This window comes from Antedon mediterranea, chromosome 2 (assembly GCF_964355755.1).
Source record: "Antedon mediterranea chromosome 2, ecAntMedi1.1, whole genome shotgun sequence".
NCBI classification, from domain to species: domain Eukaryota; kingdom Metazoa; phylum Echinodermata; class Crinoidea; order Comatulida; family Antedonidae; genus Antedon; species Antedon mediterranea.
In genome coordinates, this window is record NC_092671.1 from 34950053 (window position 1) to 34972473 (window position 22421).

A 22421-nucleotide genomic window follows, 5' to 3' on the forward strand; every position below is an offset into this window, starting at 1 on the left:
ATTAAATGTTGACTTACAAATCGTGAAGAAGGACTGTCTAGACGGTCTAGGATTCCAAGGAAAGCCGCCCCATATACTCTTTAAAGTGCTATCATATGTTGACAAAGTAGAAATCCTCAAAAACCGACATAAACTCGCTAGTCCAGGTGCCTACATTATAGACGACCTAACCCGCACGGACAGGCAAGAGAAGAACAAGTGGAAGACCCAAGTTAAAGCCCTGTATGATCAAGGAATCAAGCTTAAGTTCAGAGCCGGGAAATGGCGTTCATCAACTGGTATCCCACATGCGTTTAAGTAGTAACCTGTTTGCACAATGATGAACTCTATCCAGCTTCATCTATCCAAGAAGAACTTTTTTTCCCTCGACTTTACATAATTATATTATTTTAAAATATGCAATGATATCGTTTTTCCGTTAGCTGTTCATTATTACTATATTACATCGTATTATTATATTGGGAGCTCCTGTTTTAATTTACTTCTGTAAATGCACTCTTATCATATCTTGTTTTTCTGTTTTGTTAATGTATTATTATTATTGTTATTATTTACTATATTGTTTTCTATTACCATTTACTTTATATTCAGTGATGCTTCTCAAATTGTTAAATCGTTGTCAAAATGATGTATGAGAATTATTTTTGTCATCTCCCATTCCATGATTTTACTATAGATTCTGATACTATTAACTATAGTGATATATCTAACATTATTATAAACCCCCTTGCTCATACTGAATATGATAAATTTGATGAACATTCCGAGCCTCTTGCCAACCAATTAAATTCTAGAAATTCGACACTCGAGGATTGTATATATTATGACACTAATCATTTTAATACCACTTTTAGAAATGTTTCAAATTCCCTAATTTCTCTCTTTCATGTTAACATTAGAAGCGTTACAAATAAAACTGATTCCCTTGAACTATTTTTAAATTCAATTAATTTAAAATTTTCTATTATTGGTCTCTCTGAGACGTGGTTGAATGACACGTCACCTACTCCCTTCTTGCATAATTATTCATTTATATTTAAAAATAGGCAGTCTGGTAAAGGTAGTGGCGTAGCTTTTTTTCGTAAAAAACGATTTTAATGTTAGAGTCCGTCTTGATCTATCGATTTCTCAACCATATGATTCCCTTTTTCTAGAAATAGTACATCAAAATAAAAGAAATACAATCGTTGGTGTAATTTACCGTCCTCCAGATGGTAATATTGATCATTTCTCCAAATCCTTCGATGAACTCTTAAATAAAATAAATTCTGAACATAAACCCTGTCATATCATGGGCGATATAAATATTGATATCATAAAATATCAAAATCATATTCAAACTAATAATTATATTGATATGTTACTTTTTCGCTCATTTTATTCAACAATTTCAAAACATACTCGAATCACACCGAATACCGCCACCTTGATTGACCATTTTTACACCAATATTATTGATACAAAAATACATTCTGGTGTATTTATTTTTTATATATCCGACCACCTTCCTATCTTTCATATAGTAGATGAAAAAGTATACCATACTGACACCGACAATGTACCATCTCGTATATTAGATATTGATGCTTTGTGTGGTGATTTGGTTGAGGAAAATTGGTCTGAGGTTTACGATTGATAAATTTCTTAACACATTCTATAAAATTCATAATAAACATATTAAAAATAAATATAATGTATCAAATAAAATGAAAGCAAAACAGTCTTGGATGACAGCTGGCTTAATTAAAAGTAGCAAAAAGAAACAAAAACTTTATAAAAATAAATTTATTCTCATGATATTCAACATAAAAGTATATACAAAAATTTTAAAAATATGTATACTAAACTCTGTCGAACCGCCAAAAGAATGCATTATATATCAACATTTCAAAATGTAAAATGTAACCTTAAAAAGACCTGGGCTATAATAAATTCTGTATTAAGACCAGAAAATCGAAACAACTTTCCATCCCTCATAAATAACGGTTTTGAAACAATTACATCAACTAAAGAAATATGCGATTCATTTAATAAGTACTTTTCAACAATTGATTCAAATTTAAATAATTCTATGCCTGACCCTCATATTGACCCAATCTCATATTTACCTAATCCAATTTCTCAATCCTTTTTTATAAATCCTGTTACAAAAGAAGAAATAATAATTATTGTCAACAATTTAAATCCTAATAAAGGATCTGGTGACGATAATATCACTTCACGTACGATCAAACGAATACTGCCGTACATAATTGACCACATTACCTTCTCTATAAATTGTTCATTCTCATCTGGTGTATTTCCATGTTTATTAAAAATAGCTAAAGTTTTTCCAATCTTTAAGAAAGGTGACAAGGACAAGTTAAAAATTACAGGCCTATCTCCCTTCTTAGTGCTTTTTCTAAGATCTTAGAAAAACTCATGCACCAGCGACTCTATGATTACCTTACTAAATTCAACATTCTTTATACTCACCAATATGGCTTCCGTCATAACCATTCCACATCCCATGCAATTCTGGATCTTGTTAAAAACATCACCTCATCTCTTGACAATAAACAATTTTTACTCTCCGTTTTTATAGACTTAATTATGGCATTAGAGGAATTGCATTAAACTGGTTTGAAAGTTATTTAGTAAACCGTAAACAGTATGTTGCGTTAGGCTCATTTAAATCATCAGTGGAGGCTGTAAATTGCGGAGTGCCTCAAGGGTCGGTTTTAGGACCACTACTATTTTTAATTTATGTAAATGATCTTTCTATCAAGTGACACTCTGAAAGTCATATCCTTTGCTCTGATGATACTACGATTTTGTATTCTCATTCTGATATCAATGTCTTATATAACACCGTCAACACTGAACTAAATAAAATTACTGACTGGTTCACCTCAAATAAGCTTATTGTTAATGTACAGAAAACTAATTACATTTTATTTCGTACTCATCAAAGACAAATTGATTTCTCTAATCTTAATATTTACATTAACAATAATATTATTGAACGTAACCCGAAGTACTATTCCTCGGAGTTTATTTACATGAATACTTGAGATGGACCAGCCATCAAGCGTATGTATCTAACAAGATATCTAAAGTAATTGGCATCCTTTGTAAATTGAGACACTTTTTTCCACAACATATCTTACTCTTTTTATATAACACCCTTATACAACCTCATCTTCTTTATTGCAACATTATTTGGGCAGCCAACTACCCATCAAATTTATAAAAACTTAATAAACAAATTAAACGTGCTGCCCACATTATTACTTTCTCTCACTATCTCGCCCCTTCCCAACATTTACTTAAAAAACTCAATATTTCTACATGATCTATTTACAACACAAATTGCTTCCTTTATTTTTCAATTCTTTAATACCAAACTCCCTGTGACAATGTCTAATCTATTAAGTCATCATACAAAATCACACAAGTACAATTTACGTATCGACAATAAATTTCAGCATCTTGATGTACCTCCTTTTAGACTGAAAATTTCCGAATATTTTATTTCTGTCTCAGGACCGCGAATATGGAATGATCTTGATGACAAACTAAAGCATTTTAAATCTCTTTATACTTTTCGGAAAAATTTTAAAAAAATATCTTATTTCTTTATACTAATTTTAATATTATTATGATTGTAGTACACTGAAAGTATCTATTTTTATTTCATCGTTTTTGTTTTTATTTATTATTTTATGTAGTAAATTGTATTAGTTTAAATGTATGTGTATTGTTTCTGGGGTCTTTCTCGAGACAAGAAACTTGTTTTCCTCTAGAGAAGACCCCAAATGATGGCTTATTACTAGGTTTCATTTATGTACACACCTATAATTATATCATACTGTATAATGCCATTGTTGAATAAATAAATGTTTTTTGAACTTTGAAGTATCTGTGTTGCAACAAGCATAATTTAGACTGTTGTACTGATTCATATTCACCATCTTTCTTTGGCAATGGTGAAACTAAAAATATACCAACATATGTTACATTAATAACATCATCAGACATATACACACTGTACACTACTATGGCTGTGTGTGTATTTTACGTCGATCATCATTGGCTGCAAGTTATGTGTCCCATATGGGTCCACCAATCAAAACCTTATGCTTATTGATTGTTGGGATTCGTCAATTTTAACCAATAGAATTTCATGACGTTAACAATTGTTTCATCTTTCAACAACAAGTCGTCACCGCCCCAGCGCGCACACTATAATACACATTACATCATGCGCATCGCACACGTCATTCTGTAATTTGTGCGCGTAGTAAAGTAACTAGGCAGATTTAATCTCTATAGTAACATATCAAAACAATTCCCTCCTCTAGTAGGAACCTAGTTACGTTATAATAATTCCAAATAATTCGTTGAAAAACCCCTTTTAAAAATACCTTTAATATTTCAATCACTTCTAAATAAGTAGTAAATCAATGAAATGAATAATTTCATATAAAATAAAGTTACAAAATCGGTTATTTAAACAAAATATTTGATTAGACAGAAAGTAGGGTAGGATTTATGCATATCTTTAGTTTACTTATTTTTGTTCTAAAAATATTATTAATCAGAATTATTCTTACTTTAATATTAAAAATGTTATTTTATTATTCAATGCTATGTCCAGACCATATTATGACTTCACTTGGAATCTACCAAGTGTATTGCCTTACTGTTCGATTTGAAATATCATCATAGTCTTACCTTTGTTATTTATTCGTGTTAACGACGTAGGCAGTCGTATTGTTGCACCACAAGAAGACAGGCATAATGCGTTATTTTATGACAGATATAGTAAATATAATCTATATATAAATTTACGTAAGGGCAAAATTCGGTAAATCGCGCCTTACTTCTAGAATTTTTACTCGATGGTATATAAAGTTGGTGGGTACTTTCGGTACTGATTTTAACCACCTGGATGTAACCCTGTTTACTAATTAAATTGAGTTATATAATTAGTTATTGACGATTAAAACGAATTTTAATTAGGTTCAACGATTTGCCCCAAATAGGGGTGTTTTCCGTTCGTGGTATACACTGTCTAATGGATGTCCAACTTGAAAAATACCCGCACACAATAATACGAGGACGCTTCGCATTTTCCTATCTCCTCCTACGATAATTGTTTTTAATAGCTGAAAACCGGTTGAACTGCTCGAGTACAGCACCATAATGTTGAAGACAGGCCGATTTTCTTAAAAAAATACTATTTTGATAGATTTAATTTACGTTTTTACAAATGTATTGATTTGCGATGAATGAAACATTCCAATCTTTCACTCTGCCAGTTTGGTTTAACACAAGTAGGTAAATTTATGAGCCCTTGGAGAATAAACTTGCAATACTTTGACAATACAGTACTGCAAATACCTATTAACCATTTTTGGTCGTCATTTGAATCGAACATTTCTTACTGTGAATACTGTTAGATGTAAAAAAATATATACAAATAAACTTTATTACTGTGATTATGGGTAGACTCTACTGTTAGATATATACACACGTAATATACAAATAAACTGACAGTTGCTTCTCAACGTTTGCATTAATTAATAATTACAAAAAATATAAACGTCGAAGTGGTGTATCGTTACATGTACTTTAATATTTCAATCGACTATGACAGTGACAGTTTTAACAAAGTATTAAATCGCAAATGTTTTACTATATTTAGTCACCGTTAGTGGTATATTATTTATAGGCCTATCAAAAATGAAAACAATATTTCGTTACTGACGTGGATAAAGAATATATTTAAAAAGGAGATGAGAGTATATTGAAAAGGAGATGAGGGTACCCAGACTTAGGCCTAAGAGGTTGAGAAAAAATCGCGAACGGGAATGACATACGCCGCCAATAGTTTGACTTTTCAATTCAATTCAAACATTTCATTCAAAATATTTCATTCAAAACATTTCGTTCAAAACATTTCGTTCAAAACATTTCATTCAAAACATTTCATTCAAAACAATAAATTCAAAGCATTCAATTCAAAACATTTCATTCATATATCGCGCCATTCAATTCATATCGATGCATTTCATTCACATACCGCGTCATAAAATTCATATCATCGAAATGTTGCGTAAACGGCGTTCCATACCTAATTGGGTTTCTTTAAATGAATAAACAATTTGGACTCATTTTGTGGTAAGTTTCTCTTTCGGAAGTAATTCCCAGGGTGCTAATTTTGTTTGACTACATAAATAATTGTGTCTGTAAACGACAATGTTATAGTCCTGCGGTACGTGCATTTGAAATCGCCAGATTTTTTACCCTGAAATTACTGTGTATTCGAGAACCATCTGTGGGCACGACCTAGATGGTACGCGAGCGAAGGGAGCGTACCATCTAGTACTAATAATGTTTGATAAATAATAATCGAAATATTTTGGAAAGAAACTAAGCACAGGACAACTAAGTAAGGAGATGATGTCTCTTCACCGTGTTGTCGGAGCTAACGCTTGTAGTATACTGATGTTTATTGGTTATGTACACAAACTTTATTCCGCGCAACAATTGTGACGTCATACGTGTCATTAGGACAATAAAAGATGAATTATATATTTTGCTTCATTCACTCACAGGTGTCCTCTTTCTAGAAGTTTTTTTTATTAAGAACATTTTAAAACTAATAAAATTGATTGCGATTTATTCCCGATCATTATAAAAATATTTGTATAATCCCCGAATAGACCTAAATATATATCTATTATAACAAAAAATAAATTAAAAAAAATTAACAATAAAACTGTAAAAATCACAATACAAACAATATTTACAGTGTTTTAAAAAAAGGACATTGACTTGATTAAATAACGGACAATGTTGTAATTAAAATGATAACATTAAATTACAATAAATTGTTTTATGATTGTGATTTATTTTCGCGATTTAATTGATAGGTAATTAATTAAATTCCTAAACATTTAATTTTGTGATTTCTCTGATTTACGCTCTTCATTAATAATTGCATTAATATTACATGTATCCAGTAGCGGACAATCGCTGTAAAAATAGTGACCAGCTACAATTATATAGAAATGTAACTGAAATAAAGACGTCAAAAATGGATTCCAATATTATAATGCTCTCTCTATCAAAAGAAATAAAATTACATTTATAATTATGACCTTTCATTTCAGGTTTAACCAAACGACTTCGTCTGCTTAGTCTTCTTAACAATAACATGTGATTAAGAAAATTGCTTTCCGTCTTATCAAGTTGTTTAGAATTATTAAAGCTCAGGTACAGGCATGAATTTAAATATAATATTTGGTTAATTGTACATAAATAAAATATTTGTAACAGAAATCAAGACGAAAAAATATGAATTTCCCTTAATATGGTCAAATACAAAATTTGGCAAAATTCTTCTATAAAAACCAAGAAGACTTTTTTTCAGTAGTTAGGTAGTTAACCTAATGTAATAACATGTCTGGTGACTCCAACAAGCTTGTGTAACATAAATAAAACTCCAACAATTATGAAACATAGGGGAAACTATAGATCGACAAATATTGGAATGTATGATCAATAGAAATTTTTTGCCCGCACCTGGCCTTTAATATCTTTTAGTATGCCTTATGGATCTGTGTATATCCGTTTAGTTTTAAAATCGTCAAATCGCCATCTTTTATGTAATACGTTCATTGCTTTTTGCGTTTATCCTCCAACTTAAACGTCACTAAATTATTTCTGGTCATTTTTTTTTAAATTTGACGTAGTGATGTTGAATAATACATTCTTTTAAATATTTACTGCATAGACTTTTAAATCGAGGACCACTGTGTAGTATCGAAGTTCAATACCGATTTGATACTGTTGAATCGACTTTCACAAAAACAAAAAGAAAATCAAAATTTATTTTTTCTAAATGTCTATTTATTACCTTTAGAGTACACGTTTTATTAATATAATATTATTATTATGCATAGGCCTATCATTCTAGGAGAATCTGTATTAATATATTAAACTTGAAATTAATCCGTATATTGTTTTGTATCTCATATGTCCAGTATGTAAATCGTCCATTTTTGCGTTTATTGTAAGGAAGCGAATAGTGATTTTTACTCGATGACATGCCGATCAATTTTACAACCCAGTATATTATGTTAATGAACAACATGATTGGAGACGGCGTTTCTAGCTATTTATGAGACTAATCCTCGTAATGGAATGATATAATACGCGTTTCATTACTACAGTGCATCTTAAATGCCTCCTTTTTTAATCGGTGATCTAATTTTTCTAGTCATCTCGGCATTCTGGTTACCGTCTTCTTGTACTTTCAACGGATTTGCTGCAGCAGCAACTAAAATAAAGACAATAATATGTGTATGATAATATTAATTCAAAATAACGCTTAAAGGTGTATTGTCCCCCAAAAACATGAACAATGAAGATTAATTAAATCAGACTTTGAATAAGTTATTTGGTAGTTTTAATAAAGTTAGTCACTTTAGTAGAATAAAAAAACCCAAATGACAAATAAATAAACCAAAAACTCATTACATTCTCTTGCAACCAATTTGACTATTTTTTGCTTTAAAGCTCAGGTACAGGCATGAATTTTAAATATAATATTTGGTTAATTGTACATAAATCAAATATTTGTAACAGAAATCAAGACGAAAAAACATGAATTTCCCTTAATATGGCCAAATACAAAATTTTGCAAAATTCTTCCATAAAAACCAGGAAGACCTTTTTTCAGTAGTTAGGTAGTTAACCTAATGTAATAACATGTCTTGTGACTCCCTAGAAGGTGAAAAAAGATGGTGGATATACGGTGGATAATTTTTGCTATAGCATGAAAATAAAAATTTGAAGTTGAATAAAAATTCCAGAAATGTAATATTCAAGTTATATTACCTATACTTAGTCATCTGAAAATTTTTTTTACCACACTGTTTATTTTTCGTAGCTTTTTAAAATGCCTCTCTATTTACAAAATTTGTGTACAAAAGAATAGAGATTTTACTGTGTAATTTGAACTATCCCCCCACTGATAAGAAAGTGCTTATTTTCAACAAGCTCGTGTAACAAAAATAAAATCCCAAAAATTATGAAACATAGGGGAAACTATAGATCGATAATTATTTGAATGTATGATCAATAGAAATGTTTTGCCCGCACCTGGCCTTTAAATCACATTTTTCCAGGTAACTCATTTTTTCGATCCAATTTTTTGTCAATGTGAATATTATGTGACATTAAAATGACATATTCAACAAAAAATGTTGTAAGAATTTTTTCAGGGCAACAATATATCCTTAATGTAAATGTTTTAGAAATTCCAGTGAGACATCGCTAAGAAGAATGTAAAGACTTTATTCATTTTAGGGACGAATCCAAATAATTACCGTTTTCATTGCTGTTTCCTCCAGAGTTGAGTTGAGCCGGATCTGCATCTTCGTTAGATGTTGTCTCATCATTCCCTATCAGTATTGTAAATATTGATTAGTTTCACACACAATATTGCTATGCTAACAGGGCATTGTTGTAATGAATTTCTTTCAAAATTGGTCTTAGGCTATGTCTATACTATCAAACTGTATGTGACAAGAAAATGCGATGTACCCAAATATGGATATGATGATGTCATATCACTACCATATTTGAGCATATCACTACCATATTTGGGCACATCACACTTTTTTGTCAAACTAGTTTGAAAGTGTAGACAGAGCTTTAATTATTATGGTTAATTGATGATTTGTACTTTTAGGTCTACGTCTACAACTTTTTTTATTTGGTTGCTTAATTTAAAGGTTGAAAAAATAATGATGTTTTATATGTGATGTTAAGGTTTTTATAACCCAACTTGTAGTGTATTATAATCGGTTAAATGTGTAACATCGAACTACAGTGCCATAAATAGGATTACCACTACACTATTACGCTAGGAAATTTGTCATTAATTTTTCCCATTTTGTTTTTATCTCATGACAGAACAACTTGTTTCATAATGGTGTATCAACAATAATTATAAATCAATTGATAATTTACATACATTGCATTAAAATATTACACAAATTATTATAATTAGGCCTATACAAAATTAATCTTACTTCCAGGTCTTGCTGCCGATAACGCAATCAGTACAAGAAGCATTGATAAAAAGAACAACTTATTCATCTTCAACCCTTAATAAACAAAAACAAATTGTAAAATATAAAACAATTACAAAAAATAAATAGAAAATAACTAAATAATATGTAAATAGAAAATAACTAAACAATTTGTTTATAGAAAATAACTCAAATTGCACTCTTCGTTAATTAGTTGTTTTTTTTTCTAAATTTACTTAAATACGATTATTTACTTATTTATCTTCCACCCTTAATAAAGAAAAAATAATTTGTAAAATAGAAAATAACTAAAACATAAATGCATATTTGTCTATTTATCGTCGATCGTTATCGTCCTAGTGTAAATAGGCCTTTAAACATGGTTCATTCATTCATTCATTCATAATGGTATATTTATTAAAATTATCTTCACAGAAAAACTGAATTTTGACAATTTTTTACATTAGTAAAAGGTACTTAAAATATTTAAAATGTTTTAAAAAAATAGCATAAAATAACATCAAAAATTGAGAACCACACAATAATGGTAATACACAGTAAATAAAAGTGAGAACTAAAAAACATAAATTAAATACATCATTCAATAAGGGCAAACTTCATTTTACTATTATATTAAAAAACTGTTTTTAAAATTTAGTGTTAGTTGCAATTATAAAAAAATGAAACCACAAACACATTCGAGGCCCAAAAAGTGTTTCCTTAATGTCCACTAACCAGAAATCTATTGACCTCTTAATATGGGTTTGCGGCAGAAAAAACAAAAACAAATATACCAAAATGAACAAATTGACCTGGACTCAAGAAATTGAGAAGAATGGAAAATTTAGCAGCCAACGTTTTATTAATGAAAACTATGTTGTTCCATTAATACGGGTTGCAGCAACAATTTGTGTTGGCTGTAGTGTAAAGCATAAAGTGCCTCTCGTATTATTTCTGTAAGGTGTCCCTTAATAGGGGTTGCATCAACAATTTGTGTTGGCTGTAGTGTAAAGCATAAAGTGCCTCTCGTATTATTTCTGTAAGGTGTCCCTTAATAGGGGTTGCATCAACAATTTGGTGTTGGCTGTAGTGTAAAGCATAAAGTGCCTCTCGTATTATTTCTGTAAGGTGTCCCTTAATAGGGGTTGCATCAACAATTTGGTGTTGGCTGTAGTGTAAAGCATAAATTGCCTCTCGTATTTCTGTAAGGTGTCCCTTAATAGGGGTTGCATCAACAATTTGGTGTTGGCTGTAGTGTAAAGCATAAATTGCCTCTCGTATTTCTGTAAGGTGTCCCTTAATAGGGGTTGCATCAACAATTTGGTGTTGGCTGTAGTGTAAAGCATAAATTGCCTCTCGTATTTCTGTAAGGTGTCCCATTAATAGGGGTTGCATCAACAATTTGGTGTTGGCTGTAGTGTAAAGCATAAACTGCCTCTCGTATTTCTGTAAGGTGTCCCTTAATAGGGGTGTTCCAAAGAAGTTTCAACGATAGAAAACACAACTAAACGACAATATTTAGCCTATAATCCTTTTATCTTAGTAATAACTTGAGATGAGATATCAAAAATCTATCGGGAAAAGCAATATCAAATGAAAATAACAGTCAGAAAGACCAAGCTGTCGAAAAACACTATCATATAAATATATAATATAAATATTACCTTGAATATTGATGATTTTCTGCTTTGAAATAATACTTGCTTTCCGCCTTGTTAAGATGCTTAGAATTGATAGTATCTTGTATAGTATACCTTGTGGATCTCTGGCTGATGTTTTCAGGGAAAGTTGCTTTTATAGACGAATGACTTTAGCCCGTTGTTGTTTTACCCATTATTTGCACACTGTAACCCAATACATGCTTTCCGTCTTGTCAAGTTGTTTATAATAAATAATACCATGTCAATGTGTATATATATCGGCTTAGTTTTAAAATCGTCAGGTGGTTGATGTTTTCTGGGAAAGTTACTTTGATACATGTCATTAACTCGCTGTTTTTTTTTTATCAGATTGAATATTTATAAGAAATGAAGTCGACGACCTCACCTAATACTTGCTTTCTGTATTATATATCAAAAATTGTTTATAATAATGTAATAATAATAATAATAATGATGTTTTCGCTGAAAGTTCTTTTCTACACGGATACCCGGATGTTCTACCGTTATTTGTTGAGTCGACGACCTCACCACGACCTAGTCCACATTATATAGCAAACTTAAGAAAAAACTAATTTCCAACATTTTTCCAGTTGAAAACTTCTGCAAACTGCAGAAAACTGGCTAGCAGAACTTAAGCCATGTCTGCACTTAGCACACTTTACCTTTCATTCACTTTAAATTCATGTCTGCAAAGTTTGCTAGTGCAGCTCACTTCTGCAAACTTGTTTTCTGCAATTTTTCAACTGATCTGCACTAGTAAAACTTGTTTTGACTAAAGCTCTGTCTACACTGTCAAACTAGTTTGATTAAAAATAAGTGTGATGTGCCCACATAAGGTAGTATACTGATATGCCCAAATATGGTAGTTATATGACATCATCATGCCCATATATGGGCATATCACATTATTTGTCATATAAAGTTTTATAATGTAAATAGGGCCTAAATCGGAGTTTGCTCAAGTTTGCAACAAATGTTTTTTGACAAACTAGTTTGCTGATGTGTGGTGAACACAGCCAATCAAATCACTTTTGTTGTAGGCATGTTAATCTGCAGATGGACAAGTCAGCCTCTAGTAAGAGAAGACAAGTAAAAGACAAGTTTTTCAAAGAAAGGTTTTCCAAAGCCAGTGCAGTCAAAGACAAACTTCGGCAGAAAACAGAAAACAAGTTCTCAGAAATCTACACTAGCACACTTTAGTTTACGGTGTATAAAGACTAGAAGAACTCTACTTATAGGCAGTTTATTCTCGTTTAAACCAAAATGGCTTCGATAGTGTTAACTCAAGTTTCACACAAAATAATAATTCAATTTATTTTACATTTATATTTATTTTACCAAGAATACTTGTTTTTATTACATCCGTTGATAACCTGTATTATTATTACTTTAAAAAATCGTTTTTCTTCTTAATCCCCTTCCCCCACCCCCTACGCATATTGAAATAGGCCTATTAAACTTAGACGCGATAAACCTGCAACAATTACCGGTTGATTGTGTAGATAAATTGCATCTAATATTTCCTAATTGGTAATTAGTCTACGTAGCATAAATATTATAAGATCAGGGAATAGTAAAATTACACTCTTCCTGGTTGGTGCTGCAATAAAATCGCTTGGAAATATTTTATTAAAATATATGAAATAATTAACACATGGTGGCATTGCATGGCAAAGAGTAGCTAGAGACAGAAGTAATGGTCAATTGGTGAAGAGGCCTTCGTCCTGCAGTGGAAAGAAATAGGTTAAGAAGAAGAAGAAAAAGAATAATTAATATCAATGAAACGTATCTAAGAAAAATATGCACAGGGTTGAGCGGGACCTGCATCATCGTCGTAGTCTTGCCTTCGTGTTCCTATCAGTAGAAAGGCTGTGTAATAATTATTTCAATCACATCAAACAGCGATATTGATAATTGAATGGTTAATTATTTTGACTTCTGAAAGTATCGCTTAAATTCAGTTCAGAAATAATAAGAAAAAGTATATACTTTCTTTTAATTTTTCCTCTTTTTTATATTGGCAAACTACCAATATGGTAGTATAAGTGGAATCATTCACTGTCCTCCTTAAAGGAGGAAGCCGGTTCACAACATATACACAAGATGCTTTACATAAACAAGTCTTTGAGGGTGAAATAAATACATTTTCATACATGTCCTTAACATTATCGCATAATTATTAACACGATTTAAATAACGTATGATGTCCTATAACATATTAATATTAAAACAATTATATTGCTATCTTTAGATAGTATTTGAAGATGCTTCCTCCTCGTATAGGCATACACACAAGTATTTCCACCCAATCACAAGTAACAGTTTAAATGACCCATCGATTGTACGTTACTACTTGTATTTGGTTTTTTCCATCACACTCCAGGGGTATGACATTTTGATTTCTAACCTCAATTTTTTTTAAACATCGATTAGTTTTGTAATCATTATTAATGAATAATTCATTGAAATTATATACAATATTTTCAATAAATAATTTAAAGTTTTCCTGGTGGTTTTTAATGCGGCCTAGACACTTTAGGGTACGTGTACCGACACCTTGACATTGGCCTAGACACTTTAGGAGACGTGTACCGACACTGACAATGGCCTAGACACTTAAGAGGTATCGAACCTTTGCCTTGCCTTTAAGGCGTCATCTAAACAATTCGCCCTGGCCTTTGATTACCCTTAGATTACCTAATAAACAAATCCTCAATTCTATGATGACATTAGTTTTTTACTTATTCAGAGTTTGCGAAGTCCCAATTAATCTTATATGTTCCATACCATGTACAGTTTATTGACTTAGTGAATAGAGAGAATACATCTTGCTAAATCTCTGAGCTATGAATCTCTGATAACTAGGTCCACTCCATAGACGTGACGGTGTTAATTTTAAAAATTATTTAAAAATTCCTTTTTTTTTTTTGGTTGATCTCGCCAACAATATACACGACTTGAAGTGCTTGGTAGTTTGTGTGTCATCAAACAAAATCCAACCTCAATTAATCATGGCTAGTAAGAATTGATGTATAGCACACACGACGAGATCAATAATATTTACAAAAGCCTTGCTTACGCGTGCGCATTAGCTTTTTTCTTTTAGCGATGTCGCGCCATGACGGCGCTATAACATTTTATCTCCGCATTTTCATTCCCAACTAGAGAGGGCGCATTCTGATTTCTATGCTTTTGTTACTTGAAATAGAGAAAGAGCACAAAAGTCGGAAATACATACGAAAATCTAATTCTAAAAGTAACTGCTGGTTAGACAAATGGGTCGTACCTATCCCAGAATATTAGTTTTGCTCCTCCAATAGGGCTTCTTACTGAAGATCGATATCAATATTTAGCGTCCTTGATACCGCAGAAACGCACTAGCGCGCTCGCGTTGTCAAAACAGATTTTTTTTTTCTATACTAAAGCAGAAATGAGATAAGACGAACTTGTTCATCTTAAAGCAGGGTGCTGTTCGTCTTAATATTTAATACAAAAATAAGCAAATCTTTTTTCTTAAATATATAATAAATTGGAATTAAGCAAAATTAAGGATTTAAGGCAAAGTTAAGACGATTTTTTCCTAAGCAAAACCGGCCCCTGGTAAGAATTTATATAAGAAAACATGATTAAGATACATAATTGCAATGCTTTGGAAAAAATGTTATTTATTAAATCTGTCGATAGTGGCGTGACCAGGGAAGTGTGAAACCTCTTCCCTGGCGTGACTAAAGGCGTGGTAAAACCCCAGCCTTGTATGCAGCTATAATTGACGTAGGTGACATTTCTAGAAAACTCATCCATCCTGATATGCAGTTGATAGTACATTCAGATAATACGGCTTATTCTTGAGTCTATTTACATTGTATGTGATCACACACATTATTTTAATTATAGATTTATCATATCTCTTTACTGTGACATAGAATGACTCTCTATCCTACGTGAACTAGACATTTGAAAATGTAACTCAACATAGTTTTTGAGATCCTCCGTTTTTTCACCATGTTAGGTCAGCTCTCATATTAAACTTCATCATTTTTAATGTCTTCTGCGTTGACATCATTTTGATTTAGCACTGAAGAATAATAATTAGCATTATCACAAGAAATTCCACCTTCGTCTACGTTAGATGTTATTCTTATTCTCTTATTAACTACCGAGTCTAATTTATTGTCATTATCCTGTGTTTCTGATTTGATAAATTTATTGCTGAACACGATTCGGCGTAATGTTTGCCGATTAATAATAACTATTAACAATATAACAGTTACAGCAACGACGGCCCTTCCTATAACCACTCCCACTATTACTAGTTCAGATGTTTTGTTATCAAGTTTAGATATAGGCCCATCAATACTACTATTAAAGTACTGATCATCGTTAAGAAGTGTCGTTGGTAGATTAACATGGATCTTTCGTGTTATGGTCAAAGTAGTGGATGAATTCCAAACCATTCCATCTTCTCTTACAAAACATGTAATGATAAATAGTTGATTTTCAAGCAAAGTGTTATTAATCTTAATGTTTGTGATATTCAAAATTGACATCGTGACATTAAAGATGTCTCCAGGAACATATGGTGAGATATGCCATTTATACTGGAGATTGTTTGTCTTAAAGTTTCTTGCAGAACACTGGAAATGAACAGCATCTGTCTCTTGCACTGATAGTAATTTAGGTTTAATTTCCACATCAGGTAATAATACATGAAGTCTGATTGTACAGTTTCTTGTCTCTTTCAAAGCTTCACTGTCAAGATAGCATGCTAATTCAGTGTCATTTTTTTCAATCACAATTTCATATGATTTTACCCCTTTGTAATCAATGACATCACGTACAATATTCCCAGCAACACTGACACCATTTTCTGTGATATTAAGATTTGGTGATGTACTTCCATGACCTTCTGAATAGCAATAGAATATGATTGACTCACCAATGTAAAAGTTCTCGGACAAAATCCGTGTATTATTTCTTGTTAATAAACACCGAGGAGAGGTTACAGATGGTGGCTGGTGTACTGTTAGTGTAGCAGTAGCAGGAGTTGGCTGGAAAGAAAATGCACTGTTTTTATTATAACCATACCGGCACTCGTATAATCCAGCATCAGAAGGCTGTACGTTTGTAATTGTTAAACGGTAAAATGAATTGCCAATCGAAACTGAGTATTTGCTTTTAGATACATATTGACACAACCGGTCACCTCGGGTAAGATACCGATTTTCGTTTTTCCAAAGCAATGTATAATAATACGCATTATAAGTTGCTTTACAGTTGAAGACAACATTTGAGCCGATTCGTACTTGAACGTCTTCTGGACCAGAAATTAAAGTCTGTTGGCTGTTGACAGTAGAAATTAAAATAATTATTATGTAAGCATATACTCCAAATAGTCTTACAAACTCCATTGTAGATTGAACAAAAATAAATGATATTGCGTTTCAGTTTCTGCTCAGATTCACACCGTGAACTGTACGTTTTACAATGTAATTTAAATTTGACATTATTTCCTTATCTCTAACACTTCCAACCAAAATGGAGGAAAAGAGGTTTTTTCTAGAACGTACCATTCAACATGATGTGATGTGTATGACTACTCGATACCGCGTATTTTAGGATGATAACGGAGTGATCAGTTAAACAATAAAGAAATACGTTATGTCGGCCCTTTCATACGAGTGTTTTTATTCTGCATTTAACAAATCTAAAATAGTTTTAATTTCATATAAAATTCAAGGTGTGTAAGTATTCAAAGGGGTAATAATCACTTGCATTTAAATACTTTTAGATGACTAAAATATCCTCATATATTTGAGTGACACTGTTCAAATAAGATTTTCTGTTGGAAGATATTACAATGCTCTACTATTTTATTACAACTTATTAATGTATTGTGTACAGCAAAATCCTGAATATACAATAATTGATAATATAAAATACTGATACACCAAAAATATATGATAATAATATAAGCAATTAGCAAAATTTAGAGAAGGAAACATGGTATCAATTATATTTCATATTTCCCATGTTTTTTGTTAAATTATCGACCTTTATTTATTTGTTAATAACAGTAACTGACAGAGAAGAAATAAATATCCAGTATTATGCAATTCCCGGTAAAATCAGGGAAACATATTTCAGTTTGTATGTCAATACGCCATACGGGTACTACATGACCTATCATTTTCTTATAGCGTCTATATGCTAATTTATTATTTTATTCACTATTAACCACAACTTATATTTTTTTGAACTCTATAGTTCACTATGTCGGTCGGTCGGTCTGTCGGTCTGTCGGTCCGGTATCACTATGCATTTTATCACGCGACTTATGGCTGTTGGCCTTGTTAAAGTTCATAATAAATAGGAATGAGACGGTAGTGGTCAATCAAAGCACTTTTTTTTAAATTAAAGAAGAAGATATATAAAATACCGAATATACTATATAAAAGTATATAAAAGAGCATTGTTTAGGTTTCGCTACACTAGGTTTTAATTCTGGTTCTGTTTGTACATAAAAGATTCCATTGCTTACAACATACTTGAATATTTGAATAATATTTTATGTGCGTTTTAGTTGAACTGTAGCCCACATATAAGGACATTACTTGATTCAATTTGTTTCTCAATCTTTGTATGATATCACTGGTTGTGGTATATAAGGCAACATAACGTTGGTCAAATTTACAGGGTGACCCAGTGATCAAAAGGCAGTGGATAACATGAAAATTTATAAATTTAGTTATAGGACCTACATGAACAGATTTATACGACGTTGTATAAGATGTTACTATAGGCTTTATCAGTTTTGCTCTGTGTCTATTATGTCAAACGAAGTGGATTATCTAAGATCCAGCTCAGCATAGTTTAGTCCCTCTGCATTTAGCATGTCCTCAACATCTCGTGTAAATGTTCTGTTTTCATATAGAACTTCATCATTGCTCTGTGTATTGTTAATAATATCACATTTATTGACATCATTTTGATTCGGTACTGATGAATAATAAACAGCATCACAAGGATCTTTAACATCATCTACGTTAGTTGTCATTCTATGTCTCATTTCCACAACAACTGCATATAATTGTTTGTCATTAACTTCTGTTTCTGAGTTTATAGTTTTATTTCCGAGTCTGCGTAATTTTTGACGATTAAGACAAATAATTATTAACAATATCATAGCTATTCCAACAGAGACTGTCCCTGTAATCACTGTAACTATGTATGATTCTGAATCTCTGTTGTTAAGAAGTAGTGTCGGTAGAATAATTTGGATCTCTTGTGTTATGTTCAACGTAGTAGATGAATTCCAAACCATTCCATCTTCTCTTACAAAGCATGTAATGATAAATAGTTGATGTACAAGTAAAGTATTATTTAGCATAAGGTTAGTGATGTTCAAAATTGACGTTGTGGAATTAAAAATGTCACTAGGAACATATGGTGAGACCTGCCATTCATACTGGAGATCGTTTGTCTTAAAATTTGTCACAAAACACTGGAAATGAACAGCATCTGTCTCTTGCACTGATAGTAATTTAGGTTTAATTTCCACATCAGGTAATAATACATTTAGTCTGAATGTACAGTTTCTTGTCTCTTTCAAAGCTTCACTGTCAAGATAGCATGTTAATTCAATGTCGTTTCTTATAATTGTAATTTCATCAGATTTTACCCATTTGTAATTAAATTCATCGTATTCAATATTCTCAGCAACATTGACATCAGATTCCGTGATAGTAAGATTTGGAGATGTACTTCCATGATCTTTTGAATCGCAATAAAATCTGATTGACTCACCAATGTATAATGGTGTATAAGGATTAATCCACTTATTGCTATATAAATAACAATGAGGAGAGGTTTCAGATGGTTGCTGATATACTGTTAGTGTGGCAGTAGCAGGTTTTGGCCAGAAAGAGTATGCATTGCCATTATAAACATACCCGCATTCGTATAATCCAGCATCAGAAAGCTGTACGTTTGAAATCGTTAAACGGTAAGATGTATTGTAAGTGGAAACAGAGTATTTGCTTGCAGATATAGATTGAAACAACCAGGCACATTGGGTAAGAAACCAAGTTTCGTTTTTCCAAAACAAGGTATAATAATTCGCATTAAAAGTTGCTTCGCAGTTGAAGACAACATCTGAGCCGATTCTTACTTGAGCGTCTTCTGGACCAGAAATTAAAGTCTGGATGTTCACAGTAGAAATTAAAATAATTATTATGTAAGCATATACTCTAAATAATCTGACCAACTTCATTGTAGTTCGAACAAATATAAATGACTGCGTTTCAGTTTCTACTCAGCTTGACTGTGACCTACTGTATGAGTTTAAGAATTTAAAATAAAATTATTTCCTGATATCCAACGCTTTTAGCAGCAAAAATAGAGGAAATGGGGAATTTCCTAAAACATACCATTCAATACAAACATCATTCTTTCAGGATGGGTATGACTACTCGATACGGTCACTGGTATCGAGTATTTTATTTTTCAGTTGAACAATAGGCCTAAGGAAATTTGTTTGTTATGCAGCATTTAAGAAATCAAAAATAGTTAATTGTATGATATCAAAATTAAGATGTGTCAGTATTCAATTGGACAAAAACTACTTGCATGATTATAGCCTTATATTTCTAAAAAAAACTTCAGATGTAATATAATCCAATACCTTTTTTATTGCGACTGATTAATTTTACAGTTTACAGCAATTAATTCTGAATATACAAACATAATTATTATTAAAATATCGATACAATACAATTAATTATAACATAAGCAATTAGCAGAAACAGAAGGAAAGATGGTAACAATTATATTTCACATTACCATGTTTTTGTTAAAATATTTGACCTCTTTTATCTGTGAATAACAGTAACTGAAATAAATATCCAGCATTATGCAATTCGTTGTAAATTCAGGTAAACATTATTATTACAGTTTGTATATCAATCCGCCATTTGGTTACATGACCTAATACTTTAATAGTCTATAGGCCTATACTAATTATTATTAATTAACTTAAATTCATAACAAATGATAAGTTTAGTAGTGGTCAATCAAAGCACAAATTTCCTGGTAATTTATAATTTGAATTGTTAGTATACAATTCAAGAAAAATTTGCGATAGACTAGGACTATGTTTTATACATTTATTATACTAAGGCTTCACGTTATTAAATATTTGTTACTTTTTATATTGTTGTAACTGATTAATTTACTGTGTTCAGCAAAACACTAACAATAAATCCTGATTAATAATATAAATATTGAGGTACATCCGATATAATAGTGTAATATAAAAATAATTAGCTATGGAAGTATGAACAAAGAAATTACATTTCATACTACTAATACTTCGGAGTGTGTATTTCAACTTGATACTAACATTAGTATCGGTTATAAAAGCCTAGTGTCATAAATGTATCATTGAAATCAGGAAACAAGCATTATGTCGCCGTTCAGTAGTTCAAGTGGTTATTTTCAGTTTTAATGTTTTTTTTTACAACGCATTCTTTTTAAAGTACAGTATGGATGTTCAGATGGAAAAGCACCGCATAGATATGGTAATAATTTTGTATAATAATATCAAGAGAATGGAAAGGTATATTCACATTTTAATTATCATTAGTAGATTTACCTCCTCCGACTAAATACAGTAGGCCAGAAGTTGTTTTTTTTAAATATCCTACTATCATCATCACCCGTAGCTACAATTTAAGAATCTATAAAAATTCGATGAAAAAGGGATTGGAGTCGAGATTGATTACGGTACCGGAATGAATTGCCTTATGAAGTAGTCAATTTACGAAGTTTAACAACAGATTGGAACAGTGAAGTGAAGGTATACCATTTTTTGACTTGCATAATTGACACATAAACAAGTCCTATTGAGTAGGCCTACACCGTTCAAATTCAAGTTAATTAATATGCATTTCATCAGGGATGAGAACCTCTTACCCACTGCAGTTCTCCAGCAATATCCATCTTTGTCATTCCAAAACCTACGATAGAGGGTACTGTACTGTAAGTTTGTAGAAAAATAGTAGATTGTTAGAAATGATTGAGGAGGAAGAGCATTGTATTGTGGTTGTATTATTTTCCCGATTTGGTACAGTATCTGTATCAACAAACATAATTTAGACTGTTGTACTGATTCATATTCACCATCTTTCTTTGTAAATGGTAAAACTAAAAATATACAAAAGTATGTTGCATTAATAACATCATCATAAATATACATACTGTACACTACTATGGCTGTGTGTATATTTTACGTCGATCATCATTGGCTGCAAGTGATATGTCCCATACGGTTCCGCCAATCAAAACCTTATGCTTATTGATTGTTGCGATTCGTCAATTTTAACCAATAGAATTTCATGACGTTGACAATTGTTTCATCTTTCAACAACAAGTCGTCACCGCGCCAGCGCGCACACTATAATACACATTACATTATGCGCGCATCGCACACGTCATTCTGTAATTTGTGCGCGTAGTAAAGTAACTAGGCAGATTTAAATCTCTATAGTTACATATCAAAACAATTCCCTCCTCTAGGAACCTAGTTACGTTAGAATAATTCCAAATAATTTGTTGAAAACCCCCTTTTAAAAATACCTTTAATATTTCAATCATTCCTAAATAAGTAGTAAATCAA

The 22421-nt window shown here is 31.5% G+C and overlaps 1 protein-coding gene across 2 annotated transcripts in view; it reads right to left on the reverse strand.

The window, feature by feature from the left end:
* LOC140040870 (uncharacterized) overlaps nt 1-22421 on the reverse strand; it is a 229755-nt gene that overhangs the window by 178561 nt on the left and 28773 nt on the right. The gene's annotated exons all lie outside the window — the stretch shown is intronic.